Source organism: Peromyscus californicus, unplaced genomic scaffold, assembly GCF_007827085.1.
Source record: "Peromyscus californicus insignis strain IS unplaced genomic scaffold, ASM782708v3 Scaffold_17__1_contigs__length_78620276, whole genome shotgun sequence".
Taxonomy (NCBI): domain Eukaryota; kingdom Metazoa; phylum Chordata; class Mammalia; order Rodentia; family Cricetidae; genus Peromyscus; species Peromyscus californicus.
The window spans coordinates 43,596,242-43,612,771 of NW_026294469.1; the positions used below are offsets into that span (position 1 = coordinate 43,596,242).

The window sequence follows — 16,530 nt, forward strand, 5'->3', positions numbered from 1 at the left end:
AATTAAATTCTTCAAATAAAATAGCAACATACAGTGAAAGACACTTATACATGCAACATTGAACAGGACTTGACTAAAGGAAGAGAAGAAAAATGTTTAATCTTTTCACAAAGAGGGCTAAGACGTTGACACAGAAAAGAGCATTGAAGATAAAATCATGGTAACAGTTACTGTTCTTAACAAATAGGATATAATTTTGTAAAATAATGAGATTATAATACAAGGAGTCGCTGATAAAACTGTTACAGCAGAAAATGGATAAATCATTAAATATAATGAGATTTAACTATCACTGTGAGAGAAATGATATGTAATTAGAAAAAGGAACAGAATATAAAAAGAAAGTCGTGTTTCCATCCATGGTTCCACATTCGTAGGAGTCTGGTAATAAAGAGGAAATTATCTGAGTCTGTTAATAAATTATAGACACCATTTTCAGTAATTACAATAACAATAGTCCTTCTAAATCCAAGCTTATGTCCTATCAACCTTTCACTTTATTTAACAAACACCTGTGTAACACTCTGTGCACAGAATTGCACTAAACATTCGATAAATATTAACTCATTATCCATGATTAAGTTTGAGGCATTCACAGGGTAATTCAGCAAACCTCTCTGGTGCTTTAGGAGGTTCACAGCAGACATGGAAAGACAGAGGACGTGGACTTTGCCTTTGCGATGAATGATTCAAGTTTCCTATGTAAGATAAGGTGCTTGCCAAACTGAAAAGGAATTGATTTATGGTAATAAGTACAAAAAGTATGACTTGGGGGGAGAAGAAAGGCTAGCTTTATCTGAGGAATCAGTCTAGGCTCTGGGGAAGCAGCAGGTTAAATTGACTGCCATGCTCAACGAGAGATGGAGGAAAGGTCTGCCGAGCAGATGAACATGGACCCAGAGGGAAGAAAGAATGGGGCTTCAGTGTCAGCTCAGGTTGGCTGAATCTTAGAAGTCTTGAAGGAGAACAGTAGGTTATAGAGTGAAGTCATGTTGCAGATATGACTATTAGGAACTGATAGTAAAGTCTCCTTTGGGAACAATGGAAGGTGGCATCTGGCTACTCTGTGCTTGCTAGTGAGCCCTCGGCTCTGTGCTGTGTTAACCCAAAGCATGGCTGCCTTATGTCACAAGTCCTGCAAAGAGGAGTTTGAGTTAATCACAGGGTGGTGGCCTACCCTTAATAGTAACTATGAGAAACACCTCAATATCTTCTCATTTATAGGCTTTTATTGACATACATAAAAAGTATTCTGAAAAGGTCTAAGAGTTAGTAAATGAATCGTATAATACATGTCTGGACAAGTAGTTTTTAGAAATTAAGCTATTAAAAATGTTGGTATTAATTTATAGATTTCCCAGAAGTGTGGGGGAAAGAAATGAATAGAGAGCAGGAAGAATGCACTGAGATATTGTCTAAGCTAATGAGTGCATTCAATGGAGAGAAGATAATCAGGCTGGGGGTGTACCTCGGTGGGTAGAGTACTTGCATAGCATGCTGGGTTTGATTCTCCAGTGCTGAGAAAACTCAGCTTGGTGGCACATGTCTATAATTCCAGCTCTCAGGAGGTGGAGGCAGGAGGATCAGAAGCTCAAGTTCATCCTCGGCTATGCAGCATCTTTGAGGCAAGCTTGACCTACCATTCCCTGTCCCAAGACAGACAAAAAAACAGATAACTCTTTTCTGGACTAAGAGAATCCTGAATTTAGAAACTCTCAAGCCAGAAGGTGCAAATTCTATAAGACTACTTCTTACTTATAAATTCTATAGACTAAGTGAACTAACCAGAGCAAGAAAGGGGATTTGTCAGTGAAAACCTGAAGAGTGAGGACTCCCTCTCTGTAAATGAAAAATATGCTCATTAAAGTAAAAGTTAAAGTCATTAAACAGGACATCAAAATCAAAATGGACAACCAGAGAACACCAACATGTTGTATATTATTTTAAGGTGTGTTACTTTTGTTTATGCTCCATTTGTTTAACTCTGTGAAGCTGTGTTACTGTGCCTGGCTAGAACACCTGATGGTCTAATAAAGAACTGACCAGGCCAATAGCAAGGCAGGAGAAAGAATGGGTAGGGCTGGCAGGCAGAGAAAATAAATAGAATGAGAAATCTGGGAGGAGAAGAATATCTAGGAGCAAGAGAAAGAAGAGGAGATCAGGGGCCAGCCACCCAGCTACACAACCAGCAGTGGAGAGGCAAAAGACACACAGGTTAATTTAAAGTTAAAAAAAGCTGGTAAGAAACAAGCCAAGTTAAGGCTGGACATTTATAATTAAGAATAAGCCTCCCTGTGTGCATTATTTAGGAGCTGGGTAGTGAGCCCCCTAAAAGAGTAGAAAAGCAACCAAAAATACCAACATATGAATATGGAGCAGAAAATGTAAACCTTTGAGCATCCCAGTATAGTGGTACATACCAATAACTCATACTCAGGAGGCAGATTCAGAAGGAGAGGCAGAGGTACAACCCAGTTGGTCTATGTAGCATCTGCACAGAGTTCCAGCCTAGCCAGGGTTGCATATAAGATCAGTCTCAAAAGGAAAAAAAAGAAGGAAATATAAGGACTTGAGCAAATAAAAAGAAAGGTAAATTTAATCAAAACAAAAAGCAAAGAAGGAATTGGGAGTATGTCTAAGGAGCAAACGGTCAAGGGTTGCAGACAGCTCAGGATAATCAAGTGATCTGCCGCCTGAAAAGCCTCCATTGGTTTTATTTCAGGGAAGTGTAAAATTAAATGAATTTTCACATTCAGCCTTGCAACCATTACCACAATGTAATTTTAGAACAGTATGATTACCCCAAAAGAAACTGCATGTCTATTTATAGTGACACATGGGTTTCAAAAAGTAAAATTAGAAACCACATTTACATGGTATTACATAGTAGTCACATAACAGTTATGATTAAAAATAATGGGGCTGGTAAGATTGCTGGGCAAGCCTGATGACCTGAGTTCAATCCCCAGACGCATGTAAAAGTGGAAGAAGAGAACCAACTCCACAGCGTTGTCCTCTGACCTCCAAGTGAGTGCTATGGCTTGCACACACTCACTGCACATACTCACACACAATATTAATAATAATGTTTTAAGAAGACAAGAAAAAATTTCATCACCACAATTGACCATCACTAGCAAAATATTCACCTCTGGAAAACATTGACATGAGAAATTCAAGCTATCTCTCCTAAGGTGAAATCCTGGCACACAGCAGACAGTAATTCCAGTTTTCTTTTCTTAGCCTCTCTGGACTGAAGTGACCCATTCTGTCTGCTAGGCGAGGTGGATCTGAGCCCTTAAGATGCTTTTCCTTGCTGGCAGGCACAAGGCTAAGCATTATTAGCTGAAGGTGCTGGAGAAGAATTGAAGAAGGAAAGGGCTGTGTGTTTTGGTTTCTGCCTGTTCAACTGGTAGGTTCCTGAAGTGTAGGAGGTCTCTCCAGAACCAGGATTCAGCAATGAAAGTACCAGGATTCTGAAGTGGAGAAGAACCAGCAACATTCAGTCGCCTACCCTTACACACTGTCCACCTCAGGTGTGCAGCCAAGGCTACCTATAAGTATAGCCTAACACAAAATCGCAAACTTAAAATATTATGAAGGGTGTGTGTGTGTGTGTGTGTGTGTGTGTGTGTGTGTGTGTGTTTGGTTGCTTGGTTTATGTTAACTTTGTACATGACAGGGTTATGTTACAATATCTACAGGTTGGCTCTAGCTGAGAGTTACTTCTGGTTCCTGAATTCTGACTCTGTCTCCCAAGGTATGTAAGTCTTCAAATTATTGGTAGCACCTTAATCTGGACTTGAAGGTCAGGATGGGTGTATCCCTGACTTATCCTCATAGTATTTGTAAATGCCTGGGTAAGTCGTTCAGTGACCACCATAAAAAATCTCTCACTTCAGAAATTGTCAATTCAAGAGTTTATCCTGGGCTATCTCCAAAATGCTCTGATGATTTGATTGAACACCTCAAAGCAGGAGGCAGTATATTAACCAAGAACATCAAATAATACCCTGTATTGCCATAGAAACTATTATTAGATCCCTACGAAATGTGGAAAATGGAGAATATTCCAGGAAAACCTATTTAATTGTCTCCCTTATGCTTAGGATTAACATTATTAGGGAAGAGAAAAACAAAACAAAACTATGTTACAGTGGCTATGGCTGAGCATGAGAACAAATGCCACATCAAATATTTGTTTTCCATGGGTCATGTGAAGTTCTGTCATCTCTGAACACATAGCCTTGAGCTGCTGAAAATCTAAATGGTGGTTCTCAACTTTTCCTAATGCTGTGACCCTTTAACATAGTTCCTCATGCTGTGGTGACCCCCAACCATAAAATCACTTCATTGCTACTTCAAAACTGTAATTTTGCTACTGATATAAATCATAATATAAATATCTGGTATGCAGGATATATGATATTCAACCCTCAAAGGGGTCATGACCCACAGGTTGAGAACTGATTTGTTTGTTTTTGTTTTTGTTTTTCCAGACAGGGTTCCTTTGAGTGTGACCCTGGCTGTCCTGGAACTTGCTCTGTAGACCAGCCTGGCAATGATGCTTGAGGGGAGTTGAGTAAAAGCCCAACTGTGATAGGACACAAAAGACCGTTCAGATGATAACAGCTATATAGGCTAGTGATAGCAAGCTTAAACTGAGACCTCCTTGTTAAATTCATGTGTATGTGTTATCTTTCTAAAATCAAGGCCATAGACGTAGACTGTATTTTGGCTTGACCATTCCCTTTGATAACTTCTGCAATCCAAGTCATTGTAGTCCGAGTTGTCCATAGATTGCCACTGTTTTTTTCTATAAGTGCTGAAATAGACTAAAAGAAATTATTGTTGTTGTTGTTATTATTATTATAATTATTATTATTATTTTGTAGTTATGAAGACTTAAACTCCCAGGTCAAGGTCTCTGGCTCATTTCTTTTCTTTTCTTTCTTTCTTTTTTTTTTGAAAGACTTTTAAAATTTGATTTTATATCTTTGAGTGTTTGTGTACATGTAAGTGCACCTTGTGGATACCTGGTTCATATGGAGCTCAGAAGAGGGTGTCAGATCCCCTGGAACTGACTCACAGCCTATTGTGAAACATTCTGTGGGTACTGGGAATCAAACCCAGGTCCTCTGGAAGAACAGTCAGTGCTCTTAACCTTGGAGCCATCTTCCTAGTCCATGTGGCTCCCTTCTAACGAGGTCCTTTTCCTGAGTTTGCAAATGGAGAAGGGAAAGAGAAGAACAGGGAGAGAAGGTCCCCGGTATCTCTTCATATAGGATACTGTTCTTTATAGGATCAAGTTCCAGCCTTATGAACTTATTTAACCTGTTTCCTTCCTTAGGGCCCCCTCTCCAGACATAGCTAACCTGGGGACTATGTGAATTTGGGGAGCTATTAACATTGAACACCCAAGTATATTTTTGTGTGTACTTGTTTATTTGACTTTGCTTGTTTGTTTTTTATGCTTGTCCTGAATCTATAATCCTCCTGTATCACCCAGAATCCTAAGATTACAGGTGTACACCACTATACTTTGGTAGCCAGTGCATTCTTGGATGTATGTGTCTTTCATGACTTCAAGTTCACAAACGTTACTTTCTATGTTTCTTTCAGAAGAATTAAGCTGCGGCTAGACATGTCAAAGAATTGAGCAATATATAAATAAAATTTGACTTTACTTTTTAGTATACACTTAGTTTATTTATTGCTTATTGAGTTGGTGCTCTAACTTTCTGAGTGCGTTCTAGGTTAAGCGCTCTACCGCGGAGTTACAGACTCGGCCCAGATTTTGCAAATTTACAACTCAAAAGACACGACGTAAAACTGCTGTAACACATGAGAATGAAAGAGCACAATGATACAAGATTGAAAAGGTGATGAAACCTTTCAAACCTCCAGGCTTTTGTTGAAAGAGATTAATAGCGACTCCTCACGTTGGAACGGCAATAAAATTGGGAAGGTATGTTTTAGTCAGCAAGAGTGAACATCTGACCTCATGGTTCATTCAAGGTCACAGCTAGAACTCCACAGTTCAAATGGTGACCATTTTTCACCCTTTCCCCCAAACAGCAATACTATCTGCTTCTTCACTAAATCCTGGTGCTTGGTATTGCTTAAAACTGATTTTTACATCATTTTCTGCACCAGAGGATACCGGAGGAGGTGAGTACACACAAAAGCAGGGCATAGCCAAGGTCTTTATCTCTAGTAGGATGTGACATTTTTCAGCTGTCAGCCACATCTGTGCACTCCACTAGCTTTTCTTCTGTATGGAAGTGTGTGTGTGTGTGTGTGTGTGTGTGTGTGTGTGTGTGTGTGTGTGTGTGTTTTAATGTAACTGATTCAAAGACCAGTTCTGTTTCATGGAAGTCAGGCAGCCAGTGGGTAGGAGAGATCTCTTACCACTGTGAAGATTTGGTGATGGGCATTTCATGAGAGTGAGTCAGCTGCTAAGAATGGGGGCAGACAACATAGAAATAACCCTGGACTGAGAGTTAGAGTCCTGGGTTTCTGTCCTACTTGTTACTAATCAACCGTAGTGCCTAGGGCAAGGCACTTCAGTTTTCTGCTGTGCCCTAGTTTTTCCTGTATAAATTGGGACAATAAGCTTGCCCTACTTACCTCATTAGTTTGTTGTGAGGGTCATAGGAGTCAGTGTGTCTAAATGTACTTTAAGTCTTAAAGCTCTAGAGGTGGGGAGGGACAATGTCTCTCCTGCCCCTCAGGAGAGTTAACAGCTAACACCTCCATAGCCAAGTTCAAGCTAACAAGAAAAGCATACCAGATTTTGTCACTCATACTCTATGCGGCATAGAAGCCTTCAGGAGGACGACTCAAGGGAAGATGTTTATGTCATGCTTAGGTTTTGTGAAGCTGGGTCAGTTGTGCAGAAATGTGGTCGGATGAAAAGGACTCGTCCACTGGTAACAGGCCGAGTGGACCAACCGGAAAGCCCTGTCTGTTCAGATTTTTTCTTGGATTCCTTTTGGTAGAATTTCTTCCTCGTTGGTGTGGAGCAAGCTCTTTTCTGGAATGAGGTCTTATCACTTACCGTCAAACAAGGGTGGTTGAAGAATTTCTTTACGACCAGCACTTACGGGAAGTTGGAGGTTAGAATCATGTTTTCAGGTTTTATGGCTGGTTTGAGGAGAAGGTTCTCGTTTCTGTGAGGTGCTTTAGGGAAAGAGTGGAGGTTAGAACCTGAAGACAGGAGGGCCTCACAGAGACTTTACTGCTGGGTCCTTCACTTGGGGATGTTTTTCTGAGTCCTAACAAATCTACCCACAGAGACGATGCATTGCTTTTTGTTTTTTTCTTTATATATCGTCTAGTGGAGCTATCAAACCTCTAATCTGATGGCATTCCATCTTGACTTGGTATGAATTGATAGAGGAATCCTATTGTTATGGATATGTGTGTATACATATGCCAAACGGTTAGAAATTGTCAGCTGTAAGAGATGCTGAGATACAGAATAGCACGTATAAAACCTTCATTAGATCATCTAACATTGGAGAAAACGGAGAAATGTCTACAGTAGAAATTCTTTGACTGTCTAACCTGGAAAGGTATGGAAGTCAAACATTTACTTGCATTATTAGAGTCAAACATTTTTTTTTATTAGAAATAACTTTAAAGAACACTCTGATTTATTCACTATTCCCCCGGTCCATTTTCTCCTCCTGCTCTTCCATGCTGAGAGGTAAACACTGGGATTGAAGGAAAACCCTTCAATACTAAGAGACACTCACAACACTTAGAGGAGATTCGAAACCAACTCTTCTCATTTGAAAGAAGAAAACATGGAAACTAGGTTAGCGTGTGGTTTGTCCACAGCTACACATCAAAGACATTGACAAGATTATTCTGATATTTAGGCAACTCATAGTTTTCTTTGGAACCGGTTTTCAAGCCCCAAACAAGGGACTGAAGGAAGGTGGAAGTTAGATTTAGAATCTGATTCCAGGACTAGACCAGATGCACAATGCTGGTGTGGACAAGAAATGAAGCTCTCAGGCACCGCCATGGCTGAGTGAGTCATTCCAATAATAGACCAGATAGCAACCAAGCCAACTTCATAAAAGAAAGCCATCCAAGCTGGCTGAAGGGATACCTTGAGTCATAGAAATGTAGGCAGAATGAATAGATTTCAGAAGTTCAGTCTGGCTAGCTAAAATGGGTAGGGAAATAACAGAAATAATAATGTTTCCATTAATAGTAGTTTTTATTGAATGCTATCTACTAGTCATGACACTAAGTATCTCACATAATTCTCAGCTTAAAATTTCAAAAAAAAATAAGTAGGCATAATGATCCTTTTAGTGAAGAAGCAAACCAGGGCATTTTGGGAGAGCAGGAACTTGATCTGCAGAAGTTCGAATCCCATCACTGAGGGAGGGAGAGAGAATTCGAAGATAGGTAGTTCTAACATCAACAGCTGAAGAGCCAAGACTCATTGGTAGGTACACAGTGTGGGGCTCCCACAAACTGTCAGTGAGTTTGAACACAGTAAGTTACCCAGAACCTACATCTAAAATTGTCTTTAAGTCATAAGTTAGCTGATAGTTAACATCTCCTGTTGATTTGAGGTTATTTATTTCCATTTTATGTTTCCTTTTCACTGTAGATGTAAAAAAAAAAAGGTAGTGGTGATTGGATCTTGTCAAACAATTAGTTCTGGAGGGTTAATGTTTATACAAAGCAATAATCAAGTAATTTGAATAGTAGTTAAATATTTATTCTTTCAATAAGCATTTATTGAGTGCCCATGGTATGACAGGCTCCATTCTAGATGCCAGAGATACCACCATCTCTATTTTGATAGGACTTAGATTCTAATGAAGCTGAAATACAGTAACTAAACAGCTAACCAAATATGGTGATTTCAGATGGCAACAAACACGCTTTGAAAAAAATAAGAAAGGCTGACACTCGGGAGGCAGAAGGAATTGATCTCTTTATCTGCTTCCCTTTCTTTAAAATATGTATGAGGATCTTCTTATAATACAGAATATTCATTAGAACTGGGATTACTATTATTTTTAATTAAAAAAACTTTATTATAGCCACTCAGTGCTGGTGCACGCCTTTGATCCCAGCACTCAGGAGGCAGAGGCAGGCGGATCTCTAAGTTGAAGGCCAGCCTGATCTACAGAGCTGGTTCCAGTCCAACCAGGACTATACAGAGAAACCCTGTCCCAAAGAACAAAATAACAACAAAATGTTATTATAAAAAAATACCCTGCAGATAAATCAAAACATCACTCACCGACATCAACCAGACCCAAAGTCTATACACAACTTAATGAACATCTGCACAGTTAGAATGGACATTTGACACCGAAGCTGCAGATCTTCCTACTGAAATCTTCACGTGCAGGATACATTTCACACACCTATGCACTACCAAAGCCCAAAGCTCCAATGGCAGAATTGAAACTAGAAAGAACCATTTAGCTTCATATTCTCTTTTATAACTGGTGTCTATTACCTACATTCAGTCCTTCCTGGTCCTCTGATACTTAGCTTTTCTTGTTTTCTTTTCTTCAGGTTATACTGTACCAAGTGTGCATTTATTTACATTGACACAGATATTATTGCCTAGATTCTCCATATGAGAGAAAACGTGCATTTAAGATGCTTTTGTTTGTCTTTTGACAAACCTCACTTGTTATTATCCATTCTCAGCCCATCCATCTTCTTGCAAGTATTTTAACTTCATTTTTCTCTGGAGCTGAGTAAAGGTGTAGAAAGATACCAAATAACCAACAAGAATTGGGCTTAATGCCGGGCAGTGGTGGCACACGCCTTTAATCCCAGCACTCAGGAGGCAGAGGCAGGCAGCTGCCTGAGTTCGATCGAGGCCAGTCTGGGCTACAAAGTGAGTTCCAGGACAGCCAGGGCTGTTCCACAGAGAAACCCTGTCTCAAAAAAATCAAAACAAAAACAAACAAACAAAGAACTGGGTTTAAAACAAACTTCAAAATTATGCTGTAATTAGAGGGAATATTAATCAATAATTGCCTGCTTCATTAGGGCCAAGCCCGGAGAAAGCACACTTGGGCGCTGTGTGCCTGAGGGATTCCACGAGAAAGGTCGTGTCGTCCACCCCCCCCCCCCCCCCCCCACGGTTTCCGCTCCACCACTGGCATTTTGCAGCATCTCCTTTCTGAGGAACTCAAAGCCTGGATCCCAATCAGCTGTTAATGATTGATGAAGTAGCTGACTGCTGTGGTCTGCTGAGTTCACACAGTAAAAGCACAGGACACATCCAGCCATCAAATTAGGCCAAGTTCCTCATACTGCATCTCCTTGCCCAGCCTAAATACAAGGGGAGGCGCTTAATCCTAGGGCAACTTGATCCGCCATGCTTTGCTGATACCCAGGGGAGGCCTGCCCCTTTCTGAACAGAAACAGAAACAGAGGAGGAGTGGATTAGAGGGGCCTGGAGGGGTGCAGAGAGGGGGAGGGAATGGGAGGCAAAGAGGGAGGGGAAACTGCAGTCAGGATGTAAAATTAATTAATTAATAAATATTTTTTTAAAAGGGAAAAATTAGGCCAAACTGAAAATCCAGACTGGTGTCCTGAAGGTACTACCAGGAAACATCCAATCTTGGCTATATCGTTTCCATTTCGTTTTCATCGCCAATCAATAATATTGATAAATATGGTATAATACTATCCAATAAATAAATAGATACCAGAGATACCAAAGTCCCTGTTTTTAATGGGATTTCTAGTCCAATGAAGATGCAATATAATGTTTGGGAAATGCTGACTGCCATCCTTCTGCATATCAATCCAAGCCCTTGCTGAAGTGCATACATGCGCTGCCATGAAGTGTGCAGACCAGACCTTGTTTCTGTAAACAAGGTCTATTGCGTCACTGTGGTTAATACAGACTTCGGTTCAGGTTGCAGTTGTGGCCATGTACTGTGCAGGGTGCATGCCTGTAACACCAGCACCCAGGAAGCAGAGACGGGCAGACATTGAGTCTGAGGACAGCCAGAGATGCGTCACAAGAACCTGCCTCAAAGAAAAAAGTGAATAAAAAAAAACTTAAAAGATAAGGTTTTGTGAAAAGAAATGTTAAAACTGCACAGTTTGGGGGTAAAGAATAGGGAATAGGGAAGACTGTGAGGTGGGAGCGGAGAGAAAAGGGACTGCCTGTCTATATAGGAAGGAGAAGTGATTACCCCGCTGTGGGGTCTTGACCACAGATCCACCTTGCGACGTCCTGCTATCAGAGTTACGTAGAGATCTGGGTGGTTGTCACACGCTCTATGGAAGCTATTCCTCAAACAACAACAACAACAACAAAATGGTCCCAGGGAAGATGGAATACGTTGAAAAGCACACTTGGCTTGGACCAAAATCCATAGGCTTCCATTAGAGGGCGGTCCCCGGCGTTCCTCCTTGGAACCAGGGCAAGCCATGCAGTTTCTTTGAGCTGGTCCAGAATCCCTGTGGGATTCTGACTCCATCAAATGCAGATTGACATCTATTTGCAGTGCAACTGAATTATTTAACATGGCAACATTTTGCACATATAAATCATGTCCGGCTTTATTAGATTAGGCCAATTGAGGAAATATATACACCTGCCTGTCATGTAAAGCCCTTCATCTTGGGGAGCAGACTCCCCAGGGGGACATCCCAGGAAGTAAATTGAATACTGAGTGGTTTACCCAGTGATAGGCCCGAGTTGAAAATTGAAATTCGTGTATGGACACTGAATTCACATCAAAAATGAAAACCTAGGTATCTCTCTCCTGGTTACCAGGATGCTAATCACCAGAGAAGTTTAGATTGGCAGGACTATGGTGGTTGGCTCTGTGCCTTTGTGTTGGAGCTGGGCCCTGTTAATGTGATAGTACACCTAAGGTCCTCTCAGGTCTTCTGAAGAAAGACGTTCGACAAACGGCAGGCTATTGCTTGCATAAATCAACCAAGCAGCTTGATATGATTCCTCTGCATTTGGGGGTTTGTCAGAAAGGGATAGGAGATGGCAAGTGTTTTACAGCGAACTACAGCACAGAGATTAGCCAGCAATGACTTTTTAATCAGACAAGGCGACATAGTGATGCTCGACTGATAGGCTTAATTTCTATTACGGGAGGCGAGGGTGGGGTGGGGGTGGGGTTGCATCCAGGCCAGACTATATCTCAAACAACCGCCCCATGTTAAAGCTCCTCCTAATTTAAAATAGGGGCGGGGGGGGGGGAGGGGAGAGAACACTTAGTGCCACATATGGGGACAGTGTTAAAAAATGGCATTGTGTCTCCAGTCTCCCCCTAATCCACCCACCCCCCACCTCCCCGCCCTAGTTAAAGGGAGAAACTATCCCTCTGAAGGAAAAAGCACCGAGAGGACCCAGCGCCATTACTCTGAGAGCTGAGAGGCACAGAGAGAAAAGGCCACTGGTCTCAGTTTACCGCCACAATGGCCTTTTATGAGAGGGATTAGACACGCCAGGATCTGGTGCAGCGTTCCGCAGTGCCCCTGACGACAATCTGGAAAAAAGATGATAAAATCGGTTTGTCGTAAGGTTAAATCACCAAAGACTTCCTAAATTGGCTTTTTGGAATTTTTTTTTTCCCTTTGGAAAGAAGATGAAAAAAAGAAAGAAAGAAATATGGGCTGAAAGCTGTTTTTTTGTTTTTTTTTTTTTTCCTTTCCCTTCCTCCCCCCAACTCCCTGTGTGCAAGATGTAGCATTCAGAAAACACGTTGAGCGAGTTGAGGCATTAAAAAGATCAGTCTTTGGCTGCTGAATGAAAGGCTGGTGAGTGTGTGACTCACATACTAAACGGAACCTGCCTTCAAAGCCCATTTTACTGCCTAATTATATATACACAAAATGTAGCTGTCTGTTTCAATCAAATCATAGGAAAAGGAATAAAACTCCTCTAAAGATGCAATTTTCATGGTTTGTCATAACCTTAGAAACACGGCTAACGCCAGAGGAGGAAGCGCAGCTGCGTGGTCCAGATAAGGCTCCAGTAATTGTTTTTCTTTTAATTATTACTTTATAAAGACATTATACCTCCTCCTCCTCCTCCTCCCAAGGAAAGTCAGTGTCCTCTGTCTCCTCTCCCGCCCCTCTCTTCCCGTTTTCACAGGGAGCTTGTTGATATGCATTTCAGCTGGGGCTGGAAGCCAGCGTAGCTATGGAAATAATATTTAAGTAACCACATAACTACAGGCTTTCCAACAGTTCCAGGGAGGAAACCATTTTGAAATTTATGTTCTAAATTGAGTGGAGCTTTCCAGCACATAGATAGAGCAAGAAAATGCAGATAAAGTGCTCAGACCTAAACAACGTCAGCACCCCGGCTTCACCGGAGTCCTTTCCGCTCCTAATAACTAATATGCTTATTTTTTAAAATTATTAATCACATGAATATTTTCATTCTTGTCAGCCTCGCTAAAGAATGATGTAATAAAACACACAAAAGGCTCCCCCTCCCCCCCTCCCCCTCCCTAACATTTTCTATGTGGAGATCTTTTTTTTTAACAATAACCCAAAACTGTAAAGTTTAATAAGCCATTACTAATTTACATATTTTCATAGATTCAAGTCATTAAAATGCAATGATATTTTAATGGCTTAATATATATCTAATTGCAGATTAAAAGTTTCTGCCACTGAAGATGGCGTTGAACATACCACTGAGGGCCAGCAAGTGTTTAATTCAGAGCACATTGGCTCCTCCTAACAGTTCTTGGAGAATCAGGGCTCATTGCTGGATGGGTAAACTGGTTATCTCTTAACAGGCATATTCTTAAAAAGTCCTAATCTTAGCTACCATTGCCCTTTCATTTTCGCCCACCCAGGATTAGTTCTAGCTCCAAGCCTGGTAGGTTTAGGATCTGTTGTCCAAATCCACAGAGTAAATAACTTGATTTGTTATGTTGATTAGGCAGAGCCTTCTGTAAAGCTACTCTCAACCGCTCTGAGCACTTCTGGAGCAGAAGAGACAGGCCAGAAAATCAGAAGGAAGAGTTAAAGGGACTTAACACTCCGGAAAGCATTGCTTGAACCCCATATTCCAAAGTGGAGCTTGTGATCTATTAGAAAGAAGTGTGCATGATGTTCCAGGATCATTATTCTCAACAGCTGAAAGTGGAGCCAGTCCAAATGTCCATCAAATGAACGGTTAAACAAATTATAGTATGCACGTATAATGAAATATTATTCAGCTCTAAGAAGGAGCAAACTACTCATAGATGCTATAATGTAGATGAACCTTGACACTATTATACTAAATGAAAGAAGTCAGACATAAAGGGTCATGTGTTAAATGATTCCATTTGTATGAAGTATGCAGAATAGTTAAATCCAGAGATATTGAAAATGGAATGGCAGTGGTTAGTGGCTAGGGGAAGGAGGGCATTGGGGATAACTGTTTTGCAGGTGTAAGGTTTTCCATGGGAATGATGGAATGTTTTAAAATCTGGCATGGTGGTTGCAAACCATTGGAACACACTAAATACACAAGAACTGTGTTTCTTTTCAAATTATTTTGTTATGAACATTTTGCTTCAATGAAACAAACAAACAGAATCTTAGTACTCACACATTTACTCACTCCCTCACTGACCTATGCATTTTTTTTTTTTATATCAAGGACATCTATTTCCCACCAACCATGGGTCAGGCACCTTGGTGGGCACAGAGATTTAAAGCTGAATCAGCTGAACAAACCTCAGGGAACTTACATTTTAGCTGAGGAGAAAGCATGGCACAGAACCAGCATGGCACTTATACTTACCATCTTTATTTGTTTTTAAGATACTCACTGGATAGTCCAAGGCCAGTCACCTTCCAATATTTAGCTCAGGCTGGCTTCCAACTTTTAATCCTCTTGAGTGTTGGGTTTATGGGCCTGATTAGACAATATCTAGCACAAATAACTTGAGTAAGTTGTTGGCAATGAAGTGTCTTACTCGGAGAGGCCAGTGAAGGCCTTTCTGACAAGCTGTTATTTAAAGTCGGACATGAAAAGTAAGAAGGCATAATAGGAAGAAAATGACCAGAAGAGTAAGAAATACAAAGATAGATGCTTGTTGTGTTACAGGGAAAGGATAGTCCAGTGTGGTAAACAAGATACACAGAGCTGGAGATAGCAGGAGAATCTGTGAAAAGGAGGCACGGAGCACCGTGTGGCTTCTGAAACACTGGTTATGACTACAGCCCAGGGTCATTTCAAAATGCTTCCTACTTCATGTTTTCTAGACCCTTTGCTCCAGTTTTTATAGCACATGGTGGCATTTTGCAAACTGATGAAAGAAGAAAAGCATTTAAGAGAAAAAATTAATGTGTTTAATTAAAAAATTAAAAAGCATTAATGAGAAAAAAATTTAATAGGCTAAAAAGAACTGGACAAGAGTAAGCCAGAGAAGGAAGTGACCTTGAAACTTGACAACCAGAGGACCATGGAGGCATTTACTAAGAGATGATTGAGTAGTGTCAGGATGAACCCCAGAAAGTGGAAAAGGGGACAGCAGAAACTACTCGGAGGAAGTTGGACCATGAAGGAGAAAATTTCCAGAGACCAGTTTTTGTTGTGGAATAATCTTTTTGTACACTGTGAATATGTATCCTGTAGATGTAACAGTCTTATTAAATAAGAAACATAGAGCCAAATGCAGAGTTAAAAGTCCAAGAGGTCAGAGCAGTAGCTAAGAGCTGATACTAAAAATAACCCTTTCTTACCCTTCACTGCCGCTGTCGTCCTTCCCCTCCAAAAGAGACTTACTTCCTGTGTATCTGTCTTTTTATTGACTTTCTGTTCTGCCTTCTTATTGGTTGTAAACCCAACCACATGACCTCCTTGTCACTGCCTGTCTATACAGACTTCCAGGTCTTCTATGGTTGGTATTGAGATTAAAGGCATGTGTCTCCATGCTGGCTGTATCCTTGAACACACAAATATCTGCCTGTCATGTGATTGGGATTAAAGGTGTGTGCCACCACCACCCAGCTTCTGCTATGGCTTGCTATTAGCTCTGACCCCCAGGCAACTTTATTTATTAACATACAAATGAAATCACATTTCAGTACAAATAAAATATCACCATAGTATCCCTATGATTGGTTTAATAAAAAGTTGAATGGCCAATAGCTAGGCAGGATTTTTGGGACAAAGAGGATGCTGGGAAGAAGAAAGGAGAAGCCAGCCAGACAGAACAAGTTGGACACAAAAATGGTAGAAGTTAGGTAAAACACAAAGAGGTTAAAGCCACATGGTAGAATTTAGATTAATAAAAATATGGGTTAGTTTAAATTATAAGAGCTAGTAAGAAATAAGCCTAAGCTATAGGCTGAGCTTTCATAGTAAGAATTCTCTGCATGATTATTTGGGAGCTGGCTGGCAGGAAAAAAAAATCTGCCTACAAGTTTTAGAGGTCTCTGAAAAAAATCAAAGGAGAGTTTTGTTGTCTTTTTAAAAACTTAGAAACATGTTGGGTAATGCCTTTAATCCCAGCACTTGGGAGGCAGAGGCAGGCAGATCTCTCT

The 16,530-nt window shown here is 40.6% G+C and overlaps 1 long non-coding RNA gene across 2 annotated transcripts in view; it reads left to right on the plus strand.

The window, feature by feature from the left end:
- LOC128112830 (uncharacterized) overlaps positions 1-16,530 on the plus strand; it is a 60,205-nt gene that overhangs the window by 10,720 nt on the left and 32,955 nt on the right. Inside the window, exons 4-5 of one of the 2 annotated variants that reach the window (XR_008219189.1) lie at positions 3,705-3,760; positions 5,757-5,968. This is a non-coding gene — a long non-coding RNA (uncharacterized LOC128112830). Of the gene's footprint in view, positions 1-3,704; positions 3,761-4,499; positions 5,697-5,756; positions 5,969-16,530 lie in introns of those variants that run through there. The other variant, XR_008219188.1, reaches the window with a different exon arrangement.